We start from the raw sequence: 15,147 nt of genomic DNA on the forward strand, positions 1-15,147 counted from the left end.
GAGGTGGCCAAAGTATTGGAGTTTCAGCTTCAGCATCAGTCCTTCCAATGAACACCCAGGACTGATCTCCTTTAGAATGGACTGGTTGGATCTCCTTGCAGTCCAAGGGACTCTTAAGAGTCTTCTTCAACACCACAGTTCAAAAGTATCAATTCTTTGGTGCTCAGCTTTATTCACAGTCCAACTCTCACATCCATACATGACTACTGGAAAAACTACAGCCTTGACTAGATGGACCTTTGTTGGCAAAGTAAAGTCTCTGTTTTTGAATATGCTATCTAGGTTGGTCATAACTTTCCTTCCAAAGAGTAAGCGTCTTTTAATTTCATGGCTACAGTCACCATCTGCAGTGATTTTGGAGCCCAAAAAAATAAAGTCTGACACTGTTTCCACATCTATTTGCCATGAAGTGATGGAACCAGATGCCATGATCTTCGTTTTCTGAGTGTTGAGCTTTAAGCCAACTTTTTCACTCTCCTCTTTCACTCTCATCAAGAGGCTTTTGAGTTCCTCTTCACTTTCTGCCATAAGGGGGGTGTCATCTGCATATCTGAGGTTATTGATATTTCTCCCGGCAATCTTGATCCCAGCTTGTGCTTCTTCCAGCCCAGCATTTCTCATGATGTACTCTGCATAGAAGTTAAATAAGCAGGGTGACAATACACAGGCTTGATGACTCCTTTTCCTATTTGGAACCAGTCTATTGTTCCATATCCAGTTCTAACTGTTGCTTCCTGACCTGCAAATAGGTTTCTCAAGAAGTAGGTCAGATGGTCTGGTATTCCCATCTCTTTCAGAATTTTCCACAGTTTATTGTGATCCACACAGTCAAAGGCTTTGTTTGGCATAGTCCATAAAGCAGAAATAGATGTTTTTCTGGAACTCTCTTGCTTTTTCCATGATCCAGCGGATGTTGGCAATTTGATCTCTGGTTCCTCTGCCTTTTCTAAAACCAGCTTGGACATCTGGAAGTGCACGGTTCACGTACTGCTGAAGCCTGGCTTGGAGAATTTTGAGATTACTTCACTAGCGTGTGAAATGAGTGCAATTGTGCAGTAGTTTGAGCATTCTTTGGCATTGCCTTTCTTTGGGATTGGAATGAAAACTGACCTTTTCCAGTCCTGTGGCCACTGCTGAGTTTTCCAAATTTGCTGGCATATTGAGTGCAGCACTTTCACAGCATCATCTAGCACTTTATTTTTACTACTTGTTTTGTTTCTCACACTAGAATACAATGTGAATAAAACTATGGTGAGGTCTCTCTCTTATTATTAGAATAATAGTAATAAGTGCTGCTTATCGGGGACTTACTCTGTATCAAACTTTTATCATTCATTACCTCATTTAGCTTTCATCTTCCCTAAGAAGACAGGAGGAACCTTCAGTCTCCCTTTTTAGAAAAAAAAACCATGGTGTAGAGAGGCAGAGTGGAATCGGCCCACTGCCCTCCTTCCCCACCAGTGATCACCTAACCCAAAGCACCACCACCTCTACCAAGTCAATGACTACTTCCTGACTGTCTCCCTGTCTTGTCCAAGCCTTGGTCACCCAGCAGTCAGAGCCAACTTCTCAGAAAGGAACTTGATCTTGTGATTTTCCTGCTTTAACATCCCCTTCTCTGGTTTCCTCTTGCTTGTTAGAACCTGCACTCTCCTTATCATGTGTGGAGCAGGCTTTGCAGGACCTGTCCAGCCCCACTTCCCACCATCACTACTATGGCTGACTTCTGTTCTACTCCTGTCTGTTCCTGCCTACAAGGTTATTTGCTGTTTCCCTCTTCCAGGAGCCACACCTCACACGTGCCCCTGATTTTGTCTGTTTCTGCCTTCACATAGCAAAAGATGGCCACATGGCAGCCCCAGGTTGACATAAAGGCTGATAAGATTGGTTAGAGGTCTCCGAGTCCCCAAATTCTGGCAAGGACAGCCTGATGTGTTTGACTTGAATAAAAAGTAAATTCCTGGCCTCGGTGACCATGTTTTCAGTCTAGATTGTCTTGGTGCATCCTGTTCCCTTTCCCCCTTCTTTCCATCCCCACTGACTGTCATTCCACAAATGATCTATTACGACAAGAGAAATGCTTTGTAAACTGCACATCTCTAAATAAATGTTAATATGGTAACTGTGGCTGTGTAAGCCCTAACTGTGGAGTTGCATAATGGGACCAAAAGGAGGGCATTTTGTATATCATAGATGCATGCAAATAAAGTTCATTTTTAGTTCATTTATAGCAAAAGAATCAGCCAATACCTTTGCTACTCTGAATTTTCATGGAGAATTTGAGTTTGCTGTTGGTTTGCTTTTTTTTTTTTTTTAACTCATTTGGATGATTTGTCTAAACAAAGCCTTTAGCAAAACATTTTCCTCATCTTCTAATGTGTTCTCTGTCTTGCACCAAAGTTCTGGCACCTGCTGATTAAAGAAAGGTTATTGTAAGGATCACAGCTCCTGTGTTTGCCAATAATGATAACCCAGTCTGTTCTGTCAAGGGATAATGAGAATTTATTAGAAGAATACTGGGCAGGATGTGATTGACCCTCAGGATAGGAACCAAGGGCTGGAGGGAACCCAGAAAGACCATTCTCTCTCCTCTTTTCTGATTCCGAGGCTGCTTGTTCCTTCTCACGCTACGTCCCAGCTCTCCACCAGCAGGGGTGGAAGATGACAGCGGTAGCTGTTGGAGCCAACAGATCTTCGTTGTTGCTGTCTCTCTCTACTTTTTTTTTTTTTTTAGCAAAATAAATTCCATTTGTTTAACCACCAGTCAGATTAAGACAGTGAGATACCCCGGTAGATATCTCTCTACTTTTCTGATTAATTTCCAAATCAGGAATTAAAAGTGACACCAGCCTCATTTTAAATCAAGTTTGGGAGATATTTTCATGGAGGACTGTAGAATTTTCCCACATGTATCATCTCAGGAGGAGAAGACAGCTGGGGGTGCAGGTGTCCATTACCATGGACAGAAGAGGGAAGCGTTTGTTGTAAGCTTGTAGAGCTTGCTAAGCCTACAAGCTTGTTGTTGTTGCTAAGCCTTGGCCCTACCAGGGATCTTCCTCTGAGAGAGGCTGGAACAGAGCAGTACGTGTTGAAGTGTTGTGGCATACATTTGAGTCCAGGACTTGCTTTTTCTTCTTTGTAAGAAGCGTGTTCAGTAATTGCAAAACAAGTAAACATAAAAATAACAAAATTAGGTATGTATTATTCTAAGGAGCCTGTATTAAGAATGTTTTCATTTGCAAGTAACAGAATGCCCATCTTAACCTTTAAGGGCATTTTTAGTTATTTAATAAGATATCTCAAGATGAGTTTGGTAGATCATCAATGCCATCAGAACTTATATTCTATTTTTCTGCTTTGTCCATAGCATGTTTGCTTTTTGTCTTCATGGTTGCAAGATGGTTGCCACAACTCCGAACATCTCATTGATGTTAAAGGTAGTAGAGAGGGATAAAAGACAAAGCCAGCATCAGTTCAGTTCAGTTCAGTTGCTCAGTTGTGTCCGACTCTTTGCGACCCTGTGAATCACAGCACGTCAGGCCTCCCTGTCCATCACCAACTTCCAGAGTTCACTCAAACTCACGTCCATCGAGTCGGTGATGCCATCCAGCCATCTCATCCTCTGTCATCCCCTTCTCCTCCTGCCCCCAATCCCTCCCAGCATCAGAGTCTTTTCCAATGAGTCAACTCTTCACATGAGGTGGCCAAAGTATTGGAGTTTCAGCTTTAGCATCATTCCTTCCAAAGAAATCCCAGGGCTGATCTCCTTCAGAATGGACTAGTTGGATCTCCTTACAATCCAAGGGACTCTCAAGAGTCTTCTCCAACACCACAGTTCAAAAGCATCAATTCTTCGGTGCTCTATACTGTCACCCTGCTTATTTAACTTCTATGCAGAGTACATCATGAGAAATGCTGGGCTGGAAGAAGCACAAGCTGGAATCAAGATTGCTGGGAGAAATATCAATAACCTCAGATCTGCAGATGACACCCCCCTTATGGCAGAAAGTGAAGAGGAACTCAAAAGCCTCTTGATGAGAGTGAAATAGGAGAGTGAAAAAGTTGGCTTAAAGCTCAACATTCAGAAAGCCAGCATAGTTTGGCATTATGACCACCCTTAGTGTCTAGGAGGGTTGGGGAAGTGAGGATCTGGTTTTTTACCTTCTAGAATGGGGTTAGGAATGACTATTGGGTGGTCCAGCCAACATTGTCTTCTCTAGCTCTTCTTCAATAAAAAGTACTACAGGTGTTCATAAGAGGCGGTGATTGCATTAAACCATTTCTGCCCTGACTCCTCTTTTCAATCCTCTCACTTCCTGTTCCTAGAGGAGATGGGAAATCTTGGCATAAAGCAGTTTAAAAGGTTTCCTGGGCAGCAGGCCCTCTCACACTGACTGTGTTTTCTCTGAGGTCACTCTTTCTGGGACGTGCTAGGAACAGTGCTTCCGCTCCTTCTTTTCCTTATTGTGGGATCTTGAAGATGTTCTAGGGTGGTGAATGTAGAATTCCAGGGTGAAACAACCTTGGTACTATTCATGAACATCCGTGTCAAGTAGAACAGAAGCCAGGCTAATGTGGAAGAACATAAGCTCAAAAATACATCTCCAGAACATGTAGATCACTCACAGGGGCCATAGCAGGAAAAGTCAACTCTCCAGCTTGTAATAATTACAATAAATCTCAATTGCTTATCATATCACCAGAGAATATACAAAGTCCTGTTAGCCTGTTCACTTTATTTTTAGAAATTTGCCTTAGGAAAACATAATGCATGTTCACAAAGAGTTACAAGGAGGAGGAGGATGGTGGCAATGACGGCAATGAAGCCACATTGAGTGACTCTGTTCTGAAGGCTAGACATCATTGTATGTACTTTGTGTGACTAATCCATTTAATCCTTATAATAGTCCAGTGAGGTAGGGACTTCCGCAATCCCATTTCCAGATGAGAAAAAGGAGCTCCTGGAAGTTAAGTATCCTTTCCAAACTTCTATAAGGAAGTGATAGAATTGAGCTTGGATCCCAGGAAGTCTGAATCCAGAGTTCACATAGTCAACCACTGTGTTTTTATGATGATCCCATTTAAAACAGAGAACTCTCTGGCAGCCCAGTGGCTAGGACTCTGTGTTTTCACCACTGAAGGTCCAGGTTCCATCCTTTGTTGGAGAACTAAGATCCCAAAGCCACAAGATTCAGCCAATATCAGTTCAGTTCAGTCACTCAGTCATGTCCAACTCTTTGCAACCCCACAGACTGCAGCACACCAGGCTTCCCTGTCCGTCACCAACTCCCAGAGCTTGTTCAAACTCTTGTCCATTGAGTCGGTGATGCTATCCAACCATCTCATCCTCTGTCGTCCCCTTCTCCTCCTGCCTTCAGTCTTTCCCAGCATCAGGGTCTTTTCCAATGAGTCAGTTCTTTGAATCAGGTAGCCAAAGTACTGGAGCTTCAGCATCAGTCCTTCCAATGAATATTCAGGACTGATTTCCTTTAGAATTGACTGGTTGGATCTCCATGCAGTCCAAGAGACTCTCAAGAGTCTTCTCCAACACCACAGTTCAAAAGCATCAACTCTTCAGCACTTAGCTTTCCTTATGGTCCAACTCTCACGTCCATACATGACTAGTGGAAAAACCATAGCTTTGACTAGACAGACCTTTGTCAGCAAAGTAACATCTCTGCTTTTTAATATGCAAGCGTCTTTTGATTTCATGGCTACAGTCACCATCTGCAGTGATTTTGGAGCCCAAGAAAATAAAGTCTGTCACAGTTTCCAGTGTTTCTCCATCTAAGTCTTCCCAAGTGGTGTTAGAACCTGCCTGCCAATGCAAGAGACATAAGAGATCCGGGTTCAGTCCCTGGGTTGGGAAGATCCCCTGGAGGAGGGCATGGCAACCCACTCCAGTATGCATGCCTGGAGAATCCCATGGACAAAGGAGCATGGCAGGTTACTGTACCTAGGGTCCCAAAAAGTCAGACAGGACTGAATCAACTTAGCACACACACACACACACACACACACACACACACATGTATAACAAAAAAGAATGTCCAATAGATCAGTTGGATCAATTATCCTTTGAAAGGAATACTAACCAATCCTTAACAATGATATTTTAAAAGAATTCACATAATGAGGTGAAAAAAATTTTTCACAGTATTTAAGTGAAAAAAAAAAAGGAAACCAAATATAAAAAGAAATAAAGACTATAAAAGATACAATGTTATTTTAGTAAAAATGTGTGTGTACATGTTTGTATATAAATTAGAACAACCACACCAATACATTAGCAGTTATTTTTAGTAGAAGTCATTTTTTTCTTATTGCTTTTCTGTATTTTCTAACTTTCCTACAAAATTGCATTCATAGTCAAGAATTGAAAGTTATTTTGAAACATATTATTGGACACCTGTGCTTTAGCCCTATGTTTCATCTTGGATCAAACTCGTAATAGAAAAACATGAAAATACTGAACATATTTTTTTCCTCCCAGTTTTATTGAGATAAATTGACATACAGCACTGTATAAGCTCAAAGTGTACAACATAAGGGTTTGACTTATATACATCATAAATGATTGCAATAGGTTTAGGGCACATCCATCATCTCATATAGATACAAAATTTTAAAAATAGGACAAAAAATTTTTCCTTCTGATGAGAACACTTAGAACTTACTCTCTTAACAACTTGCATTTATGGTATGTACTTGTGTGCTTGCTAAGTCGCTTCAGTTGTGTCAGACTCTGCAACCCTATGGACTTTAGCCAGCCAGGTTCCTCTGTCCGTGGGATTCTCCAGGCAAGAATACTGGAGTGGGTAGCCTTGCCCTTCTCCAGGGGATCTTCCCAACCCAGGGATGGAACCCAGGTTTCCCACATTGCAGGCAGATTCTTTACCAGCTGAGCTACCAGGGAAGCCTAAGAATACTGGAGTGGGTAGCCTATCCCTTCTCCAGTGGATCTTCCCGACCCAGGGATTGAACCAGTGTCTCCTGCATTACAGACAGATTCTTTGCCAGCTGAGCTACCGGGGAAGCCCCATACTGACTAAATTATTATTGTTTTTGTCCTGTTTGACTGTTTTTCTTTGTCTCTGCATTTCTTACTTCTTTGATTAAACTTATTCCTTGGTTAAAGTTTTTTCATAGACAAAATGTGGGCTGAGAACATAGGAGCAAGAACCTTAAGGTCCTGTTCCTTTTCATTGCCATTTGTAAGATAATAATCTTTCAATCTTTAACTTAGGATGCCCCTCAGAATCATCTGGATTTTCAGCTTAATATTGCCTTTTATTTATTTATTTTTAATATAAATCTATTTATTTTAATTGGAGGTTAATTACTTTACAATATTGTATTATATCAACATGAATCTTCCATGGGTGTACATGTGTTCCCCATCCTGAACCCCCCTCCCACCTCCCTCCCCATCCCATCCCTCTGGGTCGTCCCAGTGCACCAGCCCCAAGCATCCTGTATCTGCATTGAACCTGGCAATTCGTTTCATACATGATATTGTACATGTTTCAATGCCATTCTCCCAAATCATCCCACCCTCTCCCTCTCCCACAGAGTCCAAAAGACTGTTCTATACACCTGTGTCTCTTTTGCTGTCTCACATACAGGGTTATTGTTACCATCTTTCTAAATTCCATATATATGCATTAGTATACTGTATTGGTGTTTTTCTTTCTGGCTTACTTCACTCTGTACAATAGGCTCCAGTTTCATCCACCTCATTAGAACTGATTCAAATGAATTCTTTTTAATGGCTGAGTAATACTCCATTGTGTGTATGTACCACAGCTTTCTTATCCATTCATCTGTTGATGGACATCTAGGTTGCTTCCATGTCCTGGCTATTATAAACAGTGCTGCGATGAACATTGGGGTAATATTGCCTTTTAAAATAAAACTGTCTTTTGAATTTATAAAAATAATAATGCTTGTTCATGGACTTCCCTGGTGGCCCAGTGGTAAAGGCTCTGTGCTTTCAAAGCAGAGGACATGGATTCAGTCTCTGGTCGGGGAACTGAGATCCCGCATGCAGTGTGGAGCAGCCAAAAAAAAAGAAAAGAATGTTTGTTCAACTTTTCAGAAATATGTATAAACATACTTGTTTCCAATGACACAGAAACAAGAATAAAAACTATCATCCCTCTTCATACCCTATCCTGTTTCCCTCTCCAGAAGTAACCACTTTTAAGCTTGTGTTCTTCTGACCACTTTATCTTAACTTACACACATGTTATTGTTGTTGTTGTTGTTTAGTTGATAAGTCCTGTCCAACTCCTTGCAACCCCATGGATTGTAGCCCCCTGGGCTCCTCTGTCCATGAGATTTCCCAGGCAAGAATACTGGAGTGAGTTGCCATTTCCTTCTCCAGGGGATCGTCCAGACCCAGGGACTGACTTGTGTCTCCTGATTGGCAGGCAAATTCTTTACCACTGAGCCACTATGCTGGCTTTGAAAAGATGGGATTCTAGTGTATAAAAGTCAGTGGTTTAGAAATTGGTGGAACAGTTTATCTTGGAAATCATGCATGTTATGTCAGTGCATTCAGACATCCGTCAGTCTGCTGCTGCTGCTGCTGCTGCTGCTGCTAAGTCACTTCAGTCGTGTCTGACTCTGTGCAACCCCATAGACGGCAGCCCACCAGGCTCCCCCGTCCCTGGGATTCTCCAGGCAAGAACACTGGAGTGGCTTGCCATTTCCTTCTCCAGTGCATGAAAGTGAAAAGTGAAAGTGAGGTCGCTCCGTCGTGTCCAACTCTTAGCGACCCCATGGACTGCAGCCTACCAGGCTCCTCCGTCCATAGCATTTTCCAGGCAAGAGTACTGGAGTGGGTTGCCATTGCCTAGTCTCATTCTATTCCCTAGCGTCTGACCACTAGGGGATTTTTTTTTTCTAGGGATTGGGGGGATGTTTTCATAATTTGTGATTCCGTGTGCGATAGAATAATGAAATTGTGACAAAGTTTGATGCCCAAACAGATCACTTGGTTTGACTCCATTTCAAGGCATTGATGTGAGTATTGGGGGAAGTCTGTAAGTTCCAAGGTCAAGACAAGCCTGGATTTGAACACTGGCTCTGCTGTTTACTAGTAATGTGTCTTTGGGCAAGTTTCATTTCTCTTTGTATTCCTTCTCTATCCCTCAATCTCCATCTATTTAAAGCTACCTCATGGAGATGTTAAATGGGATCATGAGAGCATGAGTGCTAAATCACTTCAGTCGTATCTGACTCTTTGTAACCCTATGGACTGTAGCTTGCCAGGCTTCTCTGTCCATGGGAATTCTCCAGGCAAGAATATTGGAGTGGGTTTTCAGCTCCTCTTCCAGGGAATCTTCCCTACCCAGGGATCGAACCTGGGTCTCCTGCACTGGCAGGCAAACACTTTACCACTAGTGCCACCTGGGAAGCCCAAATGAAGTCACACGTGACCTCAAGTGCCTGGTGGGCTCTCAGCCTGAGAAAAGCAGTCTTGGTTGGTTCCCTTTCCCCCGCAGCACCTTCTGGACAGACTGCCGGGACTGCCCACAAGGGGGCACAGGTGAACGAAAGGGAGCGAATAGCAGCCCTTGCGCTGAGCACAGACCTGCTTCTGGAGACTCCCTGCTTCTCTATTCACTGGAAACATCTCTGCAGTGTGTAAACACCTTCCTCTCTGGAGACGGCAGAATAAAATCATGTCTTGGACATAATGAGTGCTCTGGAGGTGGGGTGGGGGAGGGTTGGCGGGCAACAGCTCTGCTTTGACCCTGGGGAGCCTGCCTTCTGGTTCCTATGGAAGTTTCACAGCCACTCTCCCCAAAGCACTGAATCAAATCCCTTTTGTGACCAGGAGGCTTAGTTTCACCACTTTTAAAATAGACGGTGTCATACATTCCAGTCCCTCCCTATCAGATTAGCTGAAGAAATCTGGGCACAGTTGGGGGCAATTCAGAAAAGTACTTGAAGGGACACAAAATAACATGCTTACATTAAAAAACAAAAACTAGCTAATCATAACATTCCAGATCTCATCCTATTCAACCCACAGAACAACCTTATGAGGCAGGTACTCTTATTAGCCCATTTGGTGATTGGGAAAATGGAGACACAGAGAGGGTTGGCAACTTTCCCAATGTCATACAGCTAGACCGTGTTGGAGGCAAGTTTCAAAGTCTTTTCTGTCCAAACTCCACAGCTTGCAGGTCTAACTCCTGCACACATAACCTTTCTACTTGAGATAAAGATGCCTTTATCAGAGTTAGAAGACATAGCTGAATCACAGTTCTTTTCTACTGAGTAAATTGGTCCTGAGCAAATCCCCTTGTTTTATCTATTTCTCCATCAGAAATTGGGGTGGGGACAATTTCCACTCCTGGATATATATCTGAAAAACAAAAACACTAATTTGAAAAGATTCATGCGCTCCAGTGTTGTAGCAGCATTATTTATAATTGCCAAGATACAGAAGCAAATTAACTGTCCATCAATAGCTGAATGGATAAGAAGATGTGAAATATGCACACACACACCACACGCAATGGAATACTACTTGGCCATAAAAAAGAATGAAATTTTGCCATTTGTAGCAACATGGACGGACCTAGAGGGCATTATGCTAAGTGAAATAAGTCAGACAAAGATAGACAAATACTGTATGATATCACTTATATGTAGAGAAGGAAATGGCAACCCACTCCAGTGTTCTTGCCTGGAGAATCCCAGGGACGGGGGAGCCTGGCGGGCTGCTGTCTATGGGGTCACAGAGTCAGACACGAATGAAGCGACTTAGCAGCAGCAGCAGCAGCATCACTTATATGTGGAACCTAAAAAACACAACAAACCAGCGACTATAAAATGAAAGAAACAGACTCACAGATTTAGAGAACAAACTAGTGGTTATCAGTGGGGAACAGGAAAGGGGAGGAGCAAGATGCGGCAAAGGAGTAAGAGGTACAAACTATTAGGTATAAAATGAGCTACAAGGATCTGTTGCATAGCATGGGGAATATAGCCAAAATTTTATAACACAAATGAAGTATGACCTTTAAAAATTGTGAATCACTGTATTGTACAGCAACTATACTTCAATTAAAAATATAAAGAAAAACAAAAGGAAATTGGGGCCTGGGGGTAGTGTGACCCCCAGTCCACTAATATCCCTCTCATGGGATTGTGTGTAGGTATCAAATGTGATAAAGGGTGTGAAAGTGCTTTGCAGACTGTAAAGCGATGTACACATATGTAAGGGGCATGCTCACAAAGTTAAAGATGATAATGGTGAGCAAACAATTAATCATGGGCTGCAGGGTCCTTATTGCATTTGGGGGCTAGTTTATTTCCATCTGCAAGATGCAGATGTAATTAGAGGGACAAGGAAGACGGATTTTCGAGTCTGTCGTGAGAGTTGAGGGTGTTGGTGATGTAGATCTCTGCGGAAATGTTGCCTTAGGCAAGGAAACAATGAGTGCAACAGCCCTGTGGCAATCTGGTGCTGGAATGATCGAGAGCAAGGAGGTGCTGGACAGCGCTCTCCAACAGGAAAGGCCACTGTGATGGAGTTGATGAGCCAACTGGGGAACAGTAGGGGATGAGGTGAGAGGGGTGATGGGTCAGAGCACCGGGGGCCTCTCAGGCCATTGTACAGACTTCGGTATTTGCTCTGGGTCAGGTGGGAGCCACTACAGGAGTGAGCAGAAGAGGGGCAGGACCTAACTGTGACTTCGCAGCAGCACTCTGACTGCTGGCTTGAGAACAGACTGTGGAGGATGAGGGCGGTCACAGGGAGACTGTGGAGAAGCCGGTGCGGTGATCAAGAGATGATGGTGGCTGGAAGTGGTCAGATTCTGACACCACTTAAAGCTGGGCCACCCTGACAGAGCAGATGCTTTTGGTGCTTTAGTTGCTCAGTCGTGTCCATCTTGCAACCTCATGGACTATAGCCCACCAGGCTCCTCTGTCCATGGGATTTCCCAGGCAAGAATACTGGAGTGAGTTGCCATTTCCTTCTCCAAACAGAGCAGATGTGGGGAGCAAAAATTGGAAAGACATAGATGGAGGGGCGATTGAGGAAAGAACAGGGTAGAGGAGAGAACTGCAGGGATCAGTGTTTGCTTTGTTGGGCTCAGGACGCGCCCTACTTTTCTAATTTTTAAAATTAACTTATTTATTTTAATTGGAGGCAAATTACTTTACAATATTGCAGTGGTTTTTGCCATACATTGACATGAATCAGCCACAGATGTACATGTGTCCCCCATCCTGAACCCCCCTCCCACTCACTTGAAGCAGTTCTAATGAGGTAGATTAAATTGGAGTCTAGTATACAGAGTGAAGTAAATCAGAAAGAAAAACACCAATACAGTATATTAATGCAAATATATGGAATTTAGAAAGATGGTAATGATGACCCTATATGCGAGACAGCAAAAGAGGTACAGGTGTAAAGAACAGATTTTTGGACTCTGTGGGAGAAAGCAAGGGTGGGATGATTTGAGAGACTAGCATCGAAACATGTATACTACCATATGTGAGATAGATCATCGGTCTAAGTTCGATGCACCCTACTTTTGATTCTGATTCTGAAAGGTCGCATTGCAAAAGACTATGCTTATAGGCTCCAGGCTCGATGCACCTTACTGGATGCTTGGGGCTAGTGCACTGGGATGACCCAGAGGGATGGTATGGGGAGGGAGGAGGGAGGAGGGTTCAGGATGGGGAATGCATGTATACCTGTGGCGGATTCATTTTGATGTTTGGCAGAACTAATGCAATTATGTAAAGTTTAAAAATAAAATAAAATTTAAAAGAAAAAAAAAGACTATGCTTATAGGGATGGGAGGAATTAATGACCTTTTTTTTTTTTGCAATGTATCACAGTAGGTAAATAAATTTTAACAAGCACTTATATAGCTCTTACTTAGGATACAGTGGGCACTGTATATATACCATAACTTATTATATGTGATCCCTCATTAGATCCTGGGAAATCCCATGGACAGAAGGAGCCTGGTGGGCTACAGTCATGGGGTGGCAAAAGAGTTGGACATGACTTAGCAGCTAAACCAAGAACAAAAAACTTACTGAATTAGCCACCTTAACCATTTAAAAGTGTATAGTTCAGCAGAGTTAAGTATATTCATATTGTTTAGCAACAGATTTCTGGAACTTTTTCATCTTGTGAAACTGAAAGTCTATACCCGCCAAACTCTATAATTTTCCTTCTCCCCTCCTCTGTCTTCCCAGCACTTTCTACTTTGTTTCTATGATTTGGACTACTTTAGATACTTCATGTGAGGGGAATGATACACTATTTGTCCTTTTGTAACTGGTTTATTTTTTTTTTTCAATCAGAATAGTGTCCTTGAGGTTCATAAATGTTGTAGCATGTACTAGACTTTCCTTTTTTTTTCTTTTCCTCATATTTTTTAAATCTAGGGATAACTGATTTACAGTGCTCCAGGTATAGAGCAAAATGATTCGTTTATATGTGTGTGTGTGTGCACGTGTATTCTTTTTCAGATTCTTTTTCCATTATAGATTATTAAAGATATTGAATATCATTTCCTCCTTTCTTAAGGAGGAAATGCATAATACTTCATTGTGTGTATATAACACATTTTCTTTATCCATTCATCTGTTGGTGGACATTTGGTTTGCTTCTACCTCTTGGCTATTATGAATAAGTGAACATGTGTGTGCAAATACCTCTTTGAAATCCTGCCTTGACTTTTAGATGTGTACCCAGAAGTGAGATTGATGGATCATATGGTAGTTCTACTTTTAATTTTTTAAGGAACTTCTGTGCATGCGTGCTGTGTGCCAAGTCGCTTCAGTCATGTTTTACTCTTTGCGACCCTATGGATTGTAGCACGCCAGGCTCCTCTGTCCTTAGGATTATTTAGGCAAGAATACAGGAGTGGGTTGCCATGCCCTCCTTCAGGGGATCTTCTTGACCCAGGGATTGAACCCACATCGGTTACATCTTCTGCATTGGAAGGCGAGTTCTTTACCACTAGCACCTGGGAAACCAAGGAGCTCCCATACAGGTTTCCAAATGCTGTACCATTTTACATTCTCAGTAACAGTGCACAAGGGCTTTGATTTCTCCATGTCTGACTCAATGGACATGAGTTTGAGCAAGCTCCAGGAGATGGTGAAGGAAAGGGAAGCCTGGCATGCTGCAGTTGTACATGCATGAGTTGGACATGACTGAGCAACTGACCAACAACATCCTCACCAACACTTTTAATTTTCATTCTTTTTTTTTTTTTTTTAACAGTGGCTGTCCTAATAGATACGAGGTGATATCTCATTGTGGTTTTGATTTGCATTTCTTAATGATTAATGATGTTGAACATACGACTATTGGCCATTTGTACATCTTCAAACAAATGCCTATTCAAGCTTCTGTCCATTTTTAAATCTGGTTATTTGTTTTTTGTTGTGGTAGTGGTAGTGGTGGTTGAGTTGTAGGACTTCTTTATATGTTCTCGATATTAACTCTTTATCAGGGCTATGATTTGCAAATATTTCCCCCACTACTTAGCTTGTCCTTTCCAGTCACTGTGCATTTTATTTGCCAGCCCTCTTTCATCTGACCTGGCAGTCAGCTCTATGAGGCCATTGGTAGCATCTGTTTTGTTCACTACTCTGTTCCTCCAGTGTCTGGCTGTTGGAGGAGGCCATGGAGAGGATGTGATGACTAGATGACCAGAGAGCTGGACCGGACAGTTGGAGGCTTCTCACTTCCCCAGCCCCTGCCACCCTCCCTGCCATCCTTGGAATGAACATTCTGCCTGCCCTTCCCATGGTAGGAGCTGGTTTCAAGAAGGCAACATTGACAGAATAAGATGCTGTTGAGACCATCTGGACAGTGCACCTGACTGAAGCTGGTTGAGATCTTTCTATAAACCACTGAGATTCTGGCAGGTACCTATGGAGATCTTGCAGTGGCCAAGACAATCCTCTATCCAATAAAAAGATAGTCACAACCTAAAAGTTGAGAATTATGTTCTATTTGGTGGGAAATTTTAGGACTTCAAGCTTGGGGACAACATCTCAAGTGACTCTGAAAGAATTGCTCTGAGGAGGCTGGGGGTGGGGGGAAAGGGGGTCAGTTCATACGGAAGTTTGCAACAAAGGGCAGGTAGTCTG

This window comes from Bos javanicus, chromosome 25 (genome assembly GCF_032452875.1).
Source record: "Bos javanicus breed banteng chromosome 25, ARS-OSU_banteng_1.0, whole genome shotgun sequence".
NCBI lineage: Eukaryota > Metazoa > Chordata > Mammalia > Artiodactyla > Bovidae > Bos > Bos javanicus.